This window comes from Callithrix jacchus, chromosome 18, assembly GCF_049354715.1.
Source record: "Callithrix jacchus isolate 240 chromosome 18, calJac240_pri, whole genome shotgun sequence".
NCBI classification, from domain to species: domain Eukaryota; kingdom Metazoa; phylum Chordata; class Mammalia; order Primates; family Cebidae; genus Callithrix; species Callithrix jacchus.
The window spans coordinates 49,402,565-49,414,686 of record NC_133519.1 but is presented as its reverse complement, the minus strand read 5'-3'; positions in this window follow the sequence as shown (position 1 = coordinate 49,414,686).

Sequence of the window (12,122 nt, the reverse complement as noted above, 5' to 3'; positions counted from 1 at the left end):
TATACGTAGCATATGTAAAACAGTAAGAGAAGCAATGGGGCATTTTATAAAACAAAAGAATAGATTAGCAGTGGATATTGTCATAAAATTATTTAAATTAATATCTAAAAATAAAGGTAGCTTACGGTTATAAATGAACGTAACATCCATATGAATATATGTCTTCGGCTTTAAAAGCCAAAGACAGAAATAACTTGGTGTTTTGTAATTGTGTATTTATTCAATTAGATGTGTAATTTTAACATAAAACATATTATTAAGTACCTATCTGAAATTATATGCACAGGATTTATGTATACATATATGACTAAAATTTTAATACTTTTATATGTCATGCATTATGTCTTACATTTAAATACTATGCTAATAAATATAATTAATTTACTTCATTTCTTTCATGAAATAAAATTCTCCCAAAGGTCACTCTCCCAACAATTAACATTCACTTAAATAGTAGTGTCGTTAGCATTTTATAAATAAAGTTTAAAACAATTGATTTAATATAGCTTGCATTTCTTTCAACAATTGTGTATATGTATATTTACGAACACATCTAAACATAACATTAGCAAAAATAAATTTCAAGGAAATAACATAGTTTCATATTGAATTTTGATTAATGTTTAATTTCCATTTACGTAAATGAGATAACTCTTGTGGCCGGATTGTGAAAATACCTAACGTTATAAGAGAATCTTGCTATTTTGTAGGTACTAGTGAATTCATGGTTGATGAGAGGAATACGTAAATGATACTGGTTGATATCTAAGTGACATTTTTACTCAAATTCTTTATTAGTGTTTTAAAATTAGTCTGAAATGACTTCCTTCTTCTGCTCTACAAAATGTGAAGGTTTGTTGGGACATGAGCTTGTTTAATGATGAAATAAAATTTTTAAAATCTGGTAGCGCATAGTGTCTAATTCAGGCTCCCGGTAATGATAGCGCATAGCGTCGAATTCAGGCTCCCGGTAATGAAGCAGATTTCCCTTATCAGAACAGTGTCATGCTTTTAATAGACAAGTTCAAATATTGCAAATCTTTTATTATTCAAAAACATACCACAATGTGCATTATTTGTAATAAAACACTGCCTTTGGGAGCTAAATAGTTCTATTACATAAGATTATATGCACAGTTCTATTGATGTAAATATATATAGTATTTAGACAGTATATCAATATTGTCTGTCTGTTTTTGAACTCAGTTTCTTTCTCATTATTTCACATGTTTTATAATCCAATTTTTTCATATACTCTAGGATTAACCTCAAACATATAATCACTTGTCAATTTTGAGATTGGGCTATATTTTATTCTGAACTTCATTCTAGTTCTAGTTCATGTTGATACCATACAATACATTTTTATAATTAAGATTTTTTTCAAACTTGATTTTATAATATAATTCTATGAAGATTGATATTCATATTCATAATCCATTATTCCAATGATGAAAATTTGTAGTAGATTTTTAAAAGATTAGAAGAGAATATAAATGTTAAAATGTTTATTACTGGAATGAAAGATTAGAGGTCTTTTTTATTCAAATTAATCTCCTTACATATTGTTTTTATTAATCTTTAAGTGATATGTAGAATTAATCATGTTAACTCTTCAATAGGTACACCTTTATAAAAACCACAGTGTGATATTAAGGTAATATTCTTTTTTCCAGAATATATACTTTGTTTTTATTTCCAATATATATGCCTTTGAAATTAAAGGGTTTCCCCCATGTAACCTTTTTTGTTATGTTAAAGATCATTTAGACATATGTCAATCATTTGTTGAAAAATTAGCTTTGATATATTATAATATATCATAACAATTATTTAACGATCTCTAGAGATGTGTTTGCTGACTCAGCCATTCAAGGAAATGGGACTTTCTATCTAAAATACTTTGAAGTTTCTAAAGACCTCAGAAATTCTGTATGAAATGCTCTGTCATTTTCCTCAGAAAGATAACGGCAGTTGCTGGAGTGAACTCCATCAGTAATTTGTAATATTCAGTGATCAAAATAATGCTGATTTTTGCATGACTTTTAAAAGCATGACAACTACTATTTTATTGACTTCTCTCCAATTACTATTATCAGTTATTTATAACCCCAGTTATTCTAATAAGTCTTCTGAGTGATATAAATGTCATCTTCTTACATCACTCCAAACACTTCCCTCAAACCTTTCTTCAATGAGGAAGAAATACTGATATTCCACAGCAGAGAAAATACACTCTACTCAATAGACTAAAAAGTGCTTATAATAATTATATATTCCTTTTTATTTATTTATTTATTTATTTTTTAATTGTTTATTGGATTTTAGGTTTTGGGGTACATGAGCAGAGCATGTAAGACAGTTGCGTAGGAACACACATGGCAGTGTGCTTTTCTTTCCTTCTCCCCTTCACCCACATTTGGCATTTCTCCCCAGGCTATCCCTCCCCACCTCCCCCTCCCACTGGCCCACCCCTTTTCCCCCCAATAGACCCCAGTGTTTAGTACTCCCCTTTCTGTGTCCATGTGTCCTCATTTTTCATCAGCCACCTATGAGTGAGAATATGTGGTGTTTCATTTTCTGTTCTTGTGTCAGTTTGATGAGGATGACGTTCTTCAGATTCATCCATGTCCCTACAAACGACACAAACTCATCATTTCTGATTGCTGCATAATATTCCATGGTGTATATGTGCCACATTTTCCCAATCCAGTCTATTATCAATGGGCATTTGGGTTGATTCCAGGTCTTTGCTATTGTAAACAGTGCTGCAATGAACATTCGTGTACATGTGTCCTTATAGTAGAACGATTTATAGTCTTTTGGATATATACCCAGTAATGGGATTGCTGGGTCAAATGGAATTTCTATTTCTAAGGCCTTGAGGAATCGCCACACTATCTTCCACAATGGTTGAACTAATTTACACTCCCACCAACAGTGTAAAAGTGTTCCTTTTTCTCCACATCCTCTCCAGCATCTGTTGTCTCCAGATTTTTTAATGATCGCCATTCTAACTGGCGTGAGATGGTATCTCAATGTGGTTTTGATTTGCATCTCTCTGATGACCAGTGACGATGAGCATTTTTTCATATGATTGTTGGCCTCATATATGTCTTCTTTCGTAAAGTGTCTGTTCATATCCTTTGCCCACTTTTGATTGGGCTTGTTTGTTTTTTTCCTGTAAATCCATTTGAGTTCTTTGTAAATTCTGGATATCAGCCCTTTGTCAGATGGGTAAACTGCAAAAATTTTTGCCCATTCTGTTGGTTGCCGATCCACTCTAGTGACTGTTTCTTTTGCCGTGCAGAAGCTGTGGAGTTTGATTAGTCCCATTTGTCTATTTTGGCTTTTGTTGCCAATGCTTTTGGTGTTTTGTTCATAAAGTCCTTGCCTACTCCTATGTCCTGGATAGTTTTGCCTAGATTTCCTTCTAGGGTTTTTATGGTGCCAGGTCTTATGTTTAAGGCTTTAATCCATCTGGAGTTAATTTTAGTGTAAGGTGTCAGGAAGAGGTCCAGTTTCTGCTTTCTGCACATGGCTAGCCAGTTTTCCCAACACCATTTGTTAAACCTTTCCCCCTTGCTTGTTTTTGTCAGGTTTATCAAAGATTGTATAGTTGTAGATATGTTGTGTTGCCTCCGGTGCCTCTGTTTTGTTCCATTGGTCTATATCTCTGTTTTGGTACCAGTACCATGCTGTTTTGATTACTGTAGCCTTGTAGTATAGTTTGAAATCCGGTAGTGTGATGCCCCCCGCTGTGTTCTTTTTGCTTACAATTGACTTGGCTATGCGGGCTCTCTTTTGGTTCCATATGAAGTTCATGGTGGTTTTTTCCAGTTCTGTGAAGAAAGTCAATGGTAGTTTGATGGGGATAGCGTTGATTCTGTAAATTACTTTGGGCAGTATAGCCATTTTCATGATGTTAATTCTTCCTAACCATGAACATGGAATGTTTCTCCATCTGTTTGTGTCCTCTCTAATTTTGTTGAGCAGTGGTTTGTAGTTCTCCTTGAAGAGGTCCCTTACGTTCCTTGTGAGTTGTATTCCAAGGTATTTTATTCTTTTTGTAGCAATTGTGAATGGCAGTTCGTTCTTGATTTGGCTTTCTTTAAGTCTGTTATTGGTGTAGATGAATGCTTGTGATTTTTGCACATTGATTTTATATCCTGAGACTTTGCTGAATTTGCTTATCAGTTTCAGGAGTTTTTGGGCTGAGGTGATGGGGTCTTCTAGATATACTATCATGTCGCCTGCAAATAGAGACAATTTGGCTTCCACCTTTCCTATTTAAATACCCTTTATTTCTTTTTCTTGCCTGATTGCTGTGGCTAGAACTTCCAGAACTATATTGAATAGGAGTGGTGAAAGAGGGCATCCTTGTCTAGTGCCAGATTTCAAAGGGAATGCTTCCAGGTTTTGCCCATTCAGTTTGATATTGGCTGTTGGTTTGTCATAAATAGCTTTTATTACTTTGAGATACGTTCCATCGATACCGAGTTTATTGAGGATTTTTAGCATAAAGGGCTGTTGAATTTTGTCAAATGCCTTCTCTGTGTCAATTGAGATAATCATGTGGTTTTTGTTTTTGGTTCTGTTTATGTGGTGAATTACGTTTATAGACTTGCGTATGTTGAACCAGCCTTGCATCCCCGGGATGAATCCTACTTGATCATGATGAATAAGTTTTTTGATTTGCTGTTGCATTCGGCTTGCCAATATTTTATTGAAGATTTTTGCATCTATGTTCATCATGGATATTGGCCTGAAGTTTTCTTTTCTTGTTGGGTCTCTGCCGGGTTTTGGTAGCAGGATGATGTTGGTCTCGTAAAATGATTTGGGAAGTATTCCCTCTTTTTGGATTGCTTGAAATAGTTTTAGAAGGAATGGTACCAGCTCCTCTTTGTGTGTCTGGTAGAATTCGGCTGTGAACCCGTCTGGACCTGGGCTTTTTTTGTGTGGTAGGCTCTTAATTGCTGCCTCGACTTCTGACCTTCTTATTGGTGTATTCATAGTTTCAACTTCCTCCTGGTTTAGGCTTGGGAGGACACAGGAGTCCAGGAATTCATCAGTTTATTCCAGGTTTACTAGTTTATGTGCATAGAGTTGTTTGTAATATTCTCTGATGATGGTTTGAATTTCTGTGGAATCTGTGGTGATTTCCCCTTTATCATTTTTTATTGCATCTATTTGGTTGTTCTCTCTTTTCTTTTTAATCAATCTGGCTAGTGGTCTGTCTATTTTGTTGATCTTTTCAAAAAACCAGCTCTTGGATTTATTGATTTTTTGGAGGGTTTTTCGTGTCTCAATCTCCTTCAGTTCAGCTCTGATCTTAGTTATTTCTTGTCTTCTGCTGGGTTTTGAGTTTTTTGATCTTGCTCCTCTAGCTCTTTCAATTTTGACGATAGGGTGTCAATTTTGGATCTCTCCATTCTCCTCATATGGGCACTTATTGCTATATACTTTCCTCTAGAGACTGCTTTAAATGTGTCCCAGAGGTTCTGGCATGTTGTGTCTTCATTCTCATTGGCTTCGAAGAACTTCTTTATTTCTGCCTTCATTTCATTGTTTACCCAGTCAACATTCAAGAGCCAGTTGTTCAGTTTCCATGAAGCTGTGCGGTTCTGGGTCGGTTTCTGTATTCTGAGTTCTAACTTGATTGCACTATGGTCTGAGAGGCTGTTTGTTATGATTTCAGTTGTTTTGCATTTGTTGAGCAGTGCTTTACTTCCAATTATGTGGTCAATTTTTGAGTAGGTGTGATGTGGTGCTGAGAAGAATGTGTATTCTGTGGATTTGGGGTGGAGAGTTCTGTAAATGTCTATCAGGTTTGCTTGCTCCCGGTCTGAGTTCAAGCCCTGGATCCTTGTTGATTTTCTGTCTGGTTGATCTGTCTAATATTGACAGTGGAGTGTTAAAGTCTCCCACTATTACTGTGTGGGAGTCTAAGTCTCTTTGTAATTCATTAAGAACTTGCCTTATGTATCTGGGTGCTCCTGCATTGGGTCCATATATGTTTAGGATCGTTAGCTCTTCTTGTTTTATCGATCCTTTTACCAGTATGTAATGTCCTTCTTTGTCTCTTTTGATCTTTGTTGCTTTAAAGTCTATTTTATCAGAGATGAGAATTGCAACTCCTGCTTTTTTTTGTTCTCCATTTGCTTGGTAAATCTTCCTCCATCCCTTTATTTTGAGCCTTTGTGTATCCTTGCATGTGAGATGGGTTTCCTGGATACAGCACACTGATGGGTTTTGGCTTTTTATCCAATTTGCCAGTCTGTGTCTTTTGATTGGTGCATTTAGTCCATTTACATTTAGGGTTAATATTGTTATGTGTGAATTTGATACTGCCATTTTGATGCTAAGTGGCTGTTTTGCCTATTGGTTGTTGTAGATTCTTCATTATGTTGATGCTCTTTAGCATTTAGTGTGATTTTGGAATGGCTGGTACTGGTTGTTCCTTTCTATGTGTAGTGCCTCTTTTAGGAGCTCTTGTAAAGCAGGCCTGGTGGTGACAAAATCTCGAGTACTTGCTTGTTCGCAAAGGATTTTATTTTTCCTTCACTTCTGAAGCTCAGTTTGGCTGGATATGAAATTCTGGGTTGAAAGTTCTTTTCTTTAAGAATGTTGAATATTGGCCCCCACTCTCTTCTGGCTTGTAGTGTTTCTGCCGAGAGATCTGCTGTGAGTCTGATGGGCTTCCCTTTGTGGGTGACCCGACCTTTCTCTCTGGCTGCCCTTAGTATTCTCTCCTTTATTTCAACCCTGTTGAATCTGACGATTATGTGCCCTGGGGTTGCTCTTCTTGCGGAATATCTTTGTGGTGTTCTCTGTATTTCCTGCAATTGAGTGTTGGCCTGTCTTGCTAGGTGGGGGAAATTTTCCTGGATGATGTCCTGAAGAGTATTTTCCAGCTTGGATTCATTCTCTTCATCCCCTTCTGGTACACCTATCAAACGTAGGTTAGGTCTTTTCACATAGTCCCACATTTCTTGGAGACTTTGTTCATTCCTTTTTGCGCTTTTTTCTCTAATCTTGGTTTCTCATTTAATTTCATTGAGTTGGTCTTCGACTTCAGATATTCTTTCTTCTGCTTGGTCAATTCGGCTATTGAAACTTGTGCATGCTTCGCGAAGTTCTCGTATTGTGTTTTTCAGCTCCTTTAATTCATTCATATTCCTCTCTAAGTTATCCATTCTTGTTATCATTTCCTCATATCTTTTTTTAAGTTCCTTAGTTTCTTTGCATTGATTTAATACATGTTCTTTTAGCTCACAAAATTTCTCATTATCCACCTTCTGAAGTCTAATTCCGTCATTTCGTCACAGTCATTCTCCGTCCAGCTTTGCTCCCTTGCTGGTGAGGAGTTTTGGTCCTTTCTAGGAGGCGAGGTGTTCTGGTTTCGGGTGTTTTCCTCCTTTTTTCGCTGGTTTCTTCCCATCTTTGTGGGTTTATCCGCTTGTCGTCTCTGTAGTTGCTGACTTTTCGATTGGGTCTCTGAGTGGACATCCAGATTGTTGATTATGAAGTATTTCTGTTACTTGGTTTTCCTTCTACCAGCCTAGCCCCTTCGCTGTACAACTGCTGAGGTCCACTCCAGGCCCTGCTTGTCTGGCGTGCACCTCTAGCAGCTGTGGCACAGTGAGGGATGCTACCCGTTTCTTTTTCTGCTATCTTTGTCCCAGGATGATGCCTGCCCAATGTCAGTCTTTTGGATATAGAGGGGTCAGGGAGCTGCTTGAGGAGACAGTCTGTACTTTTTTGGAGCTCAATTGCTGAGCTGTGAGCTCTGTTGTTCATTCAGGGCTGTTAGGCTGCTATGTTTGATTCTGCTGCAACAGAGCTCATTAAAAAAAACCTGTTTTTTCTCAAATGCTCTGTGTTGGGGGGTTCGGGCTTTATTTTTCGATGTCTGTTGAGGTGTCCTGCCCAGCTAGAAGGCAGACTAGCCACTGTTTGCCTGCTGAGGCTCTGCCCTGCTGTTGTGTGATTCGCCCTGTTCCTGCAGGCTCTGCTGTGGTCTCCGCCACGCCCTGCGGCGGAGTCTCTTAGTTGTAGCGTGTTGCCTCGGCAACAGCAGGCTGCGTCAGCAGTGGGCGTGTATCTCAGTAGGGACGGGTTGCCTTGGCAACGGCTGGCTGCGTCAGCAGTGGGCGTGTATCTCAGTTGGGGCGGGTTGCCTCGGTAGTGGTGGACGCCCCTCCCCCACAGAGCGTCTCGGACTGTCTGCTCCGGATAGTTTGAAATCGCGGTTTTGTTCGTCCCACTGGGTACCCCGAACGCTCTGTCCCTGCAATCCCCTGGGCTGGGCTACTGTCCAAGTCTCATTCAGTCTCAAGTCCAGCCCTCTCAAGTCTCAGGTTGCCGGTTCAACAGGGCACCCGGACAAGCGCACCCTGTGGGGATTGCTGGGTAGGGCCGGCTGCCGCCGCCCCGGCTGCCGGCTTCGCCAGGCAGATCTACTGCCTGGCGTCCTGTGTCTTTTTTATACTTGGGAGTTTCCCCGTTCTGTGGGCAACTAAGATCAGTCTGGAAATGCAACTCCGACTCACCTGTTTGCGGATTCAATGAGAGCTCCAATCCTGGGTTGTTCTTACAGCGCCATTTTGAGTCCTCCCATATTCTTTTTAAAAATCAAACTCTCTTTGTGTATGTGTGTGCTCCTGCTATTTGTCAAAATAGCTACCTGGTGAAAAGATAAAACATGCAAAAACAACAGAAGAAAATACATGATGAGTTGATTACTAAAGAAAAAATATTTAATGGACCAAACTGCAAGATTAGTGTTCCCGTCATGATCATGTGAACATTTTAGACAATGTGTTCATTATATTTTCCAATAGAAGTGCTTAAGAATAGCACAAATAAAAGAATTTTATGAGTTGGATCATGATTTTCCAAATTTAGTTGTCTCAGTTATCAAACATCTAAGATCTTTTGGTTGACATTCATTTATCAGTATCTCTTAATATTCTTTCACAATTCTACCAAAAATTTACTCCCAAAGCCTCTATGTTAAATCATTTTCTATTAATATAACTTGAATATATTTTTGGGAGCTCAATTCTAAACTAAGTGATAGCTGTTTATGAGATCAGTTCAGATTTCTAGAGATTGAAATTTTAAATGACATTTCATTGTGAATGAAACAATTGAACACCAAATCTCATATTATAAAATATACTCACACATATTATGAAAACACTGCAACATGACTGCTGTTTAGCTACGTTGCATGAAATTGACTTGCCATTTTTTTAGACATAAGGAAGTCGAGACATATTTTATGTGAATGTTTCACATGCCATAGTGAAATGACTGATTTATGTGCCTGCCTACATAGGAACACCATTCATTGTAATATTACAGTGATAGACTACATTATTTTATTTGTCTTTGTATCTCTCCTCTTCCATATGGTGACTGGGACAGAGGTGAAGTAGGGCAAACATTTGTTGAACTATAGGACTCTGATTAAATAAGAATAAATGAAGTATGAGATATTTCAAAGTATGGGTTATTAAATTAATTTATTCCTGCTATCATTGATACTGGTTTGATCTCACTTGGGTTCATGTTTTGGTATCTCGGTTTGTTTACATGTAACAACAGTTCAAAGTTGGAAAAATGATAGTTGGGTTTTTACATGTTGATGGCAGTCTTTCCAAATGTTTCTTATTCACTTTCTTGCTCTAGTAAATAGTGTAGAATAAAAAGAATTTTGATTATTTTTTAGTGGACCAAAATTCAACAATGACTCAGTCTTCATTTTTCCCACAATCATTCGCTGTTTGTTATAGACAGATAACAAACTACAAAATAAGACTCTAGACAAACTATCTAAAATTTAATACTGTTATTTTTAGCAAATACCTGATGTTTAAAATAGTTGCTAAGCTTATTACTTTTGAAAGGTTCATTTCTGCTCTATAAAATTTAGTTAGTAGGTAATATTCCAGGTAAATGTATATATTTACTATTAAATAATTATGTCCTTAAAAACTTAGCTCAATATGATTTTTGAAAATTTTTCCAGATGTAATATTTTACTACCTGTGCTGCTAAACTTGTATTGTTTCTCAAGTGATTGAAGTTTTTAAATGTTTCTCAAAATGTTGTGTGTTTTTCGATTTTCAAAGGGCCCTTCTATAATTGGTTGATTTATAGGGCAAAACCGGTATAATGGCCAAAAAACTCAAACCCATAATAAAATGTACTTATATGTACATAGGCTTTCAGTATTGCTTTTGTTTTATAAAAGATGCATAAAGATATGCAAATTGGTGAATCTTTTATATTGTCCTTAAATACAGGAGGAAATTAGCTACTTAACTCCCAGCTTCAAAAGCTAAGTGATCATCTCCACCATTGGTCTTGGAAGGATTTGCTATTTGGGATACATATGAAGAAAAGTTTGAAACATGGATTTTAGCTGCATGTTGTAGAATGCAAACTTTATCAGAGAATATACCAGGAAGAGAGTTTTTCTTTCTCTCTGCTTCCCTGTCATTCCCACTATTAAAGTCCCTTTTGAATGCCCAGAAGCTAGCAGTAGCAATCAAATAAAGATGTTCAATAAATACTTGTTCATTCATTCAAGTTATAGAATATGGGTTTTGATATGTTGTACAAACTTTTATTTTCATTGTTGAAAAGACTTTAGATGACAGCTGAACAAACATGGTTAAATTTGTGTTGGTAATTTTTTTTCTTTTTTAGACAGATGATAAAGAGCAAGGAAATGAAATATAAGGCCAGTCTATATGGCACAATGAAAATAAATTAATCTTTTTAAATTTAGTTAATGCCATAGCTAAGGCTTAGCATCTGACGGGATGGGGTGGGGAGGGTATATATCTTCATGCTTTGCCTTTGTTTTCATCTTAAATTAAAGATTTGCACTGCACATAACTAAAACGTTGGGGGTTTTTTAAGGTTTTTTTTTAGAAAAAGTATTGAAGTTTAAAATGTTCCCATATTTTAATTTAGCTAAAATATTAATTTTTATGAGGTGGAAATTATAAAAGTTTTGATGAGAGCAATAGCCATCCCCATACTATAGTCAAGAAAATCTCATTATTCTCAAAGATATTTTTTGATTTGTAACCAAGATATTATTAGAAAAATGTATATTATAATTAAAATGTGATACTTAAATACAGGGAATAATTTCTAAAATCCATCCACGCACTAAAGTCAATTAACACTATACTTGGCACTTTTCAAATATTTTAAAATTTAATCACCATAAGAACACTGAAAATTTTATTTCAATATTACAAATAAAAATTGAAGTTTAACGTAGTACACTTGGTAGGTAGTAGAGTCAGAATTTAAATAAAAATGCACCACATGTTAGAGCCTCTACTCCTTGCTGAAATATGACACTGCCTTCTTTATGCTGCTTCCTTTTTATTTCACCGGACTTTGCAGTCATTTACTGAATTGTTATGTACATAACTTGACAGCCTAGGTATTTACTCCTGCTTATGGGCTTCAAAAATGCTCCAAATTACCTAATTCAACCCAACTTTATTTATCATCCAATACTTTAAAGACAGTGTTACCATACCTTTGACTGGTCAAAAAAAGAAATTCATGCTCTATATCCTGTGGCTTCGTTATTTTCAGATCTCTCTAGGTTTTCTATAGTCTTGTACGCTATTTTTAGACAGACGTCCCATGTTAATTTTGAGTCTTAATTTTTCCATGATTAATTATACTTATTTGCCTCTTTTCCTCACTTGGATACAAGTCAAGTGTTGCCTTGGAGAATATCAAGTGAACAAATTCGAATTAGTGAGTGTGGAGACCATCAGGAACACTAGAAAGTAGAAATCCTGAATCTTATATTAAAAAGAATGTGGATTAAATAAGAATAAAGAAAAAGTCCTTAGAAGTTATGGAAACTTCTGAGGACCCCACATGCAGTTAGGGAGCTCACACACTGAGGATGTCAAAGCGAGTCTCAATGTGTGCATTTTCCTGTCTTTCAGCCGACACTTGGTGCTTTCTGTGCATTTATGCTTCTGTGCCTTTGGCTTCTTTCACTTGTGCACTTATTTATTTTGTTTGTGTATTTGTCCACATTGTCTCCTCCAGAAAGTGCAAACTTTTTGAAG